The sequence below is a fragment of the Hydra vulgaris genome, chromosome 01 (genome assembly GCF_038396675.1).
Source record: "Hydra vulgaris chromosome 01, alternate assembly HydraT2T_AEP".
Lineage (NCBI taxonomy): Eukaryota > Metazoa > Cnidaria > Hydrozoa > Anthoathecata > Hydridae > Hydra > Hydra vulgaris.
The window spans coordinates 61,657,501-61,658,161 of record NC_088920.1 but is presented as its reverse complement, the minus strand read 5'-3'; positions in this window follow the sequence as shown (position 1 = coordinate 61,658,161).

Below are 661 nucleotides of genomic sequence, written 5' to 3'. Positions count from 1 at the left end.
ATAAGTATATATACATAAATTATTTTATAGATTGTATTTATATATTAATATTTTCAAAAATATTACTCTTTATTTTTTTGTAATGATTTGTGTCAATACTGAGATTTAATTATTTATGAGATAACCTTATTATTATCCTAACGAGGGTTGCCACTCGTGTTGAATTCCATAACACGTGTATATTAAATTTAGGCTTTGTGGGGAAAGAAAAGGGACTTTATTTCTTGGTATCAAGACTCCATTTTTTATAGTTGCTAGAAATGGAGTTGGTATGAGAATGAGCAGAATAAAATCAAACTCTGAATGAACGGACAAAATTTAGACGTCCGTAAGACGAATAAAAGCGTCTATTGTGGACCACCGAACGGACTGTTTTGGACGTACTTTATAAGTCAAAAGTCGTTGCATTTGGTACGTCCATTTTGGACCTCCGAACGATCTATTTTGGACTTCATTGGACGTTCATGAGCCCATTGGGAAGGACCTGAAGTTCTTAAAAAAGTCTATCTATGGCTCTGGTAGCTACAGTTAAGTTGCAACTGTAAAATGCAGCATGGGCATGATAATAATGATGAGCTTTTACTTTATTTTTTTAATACTTCGAAGCTGTAAAAGTAAAGTAAACCTGTAATATTGTAGATAAGGAGTCATAAAACCCAGC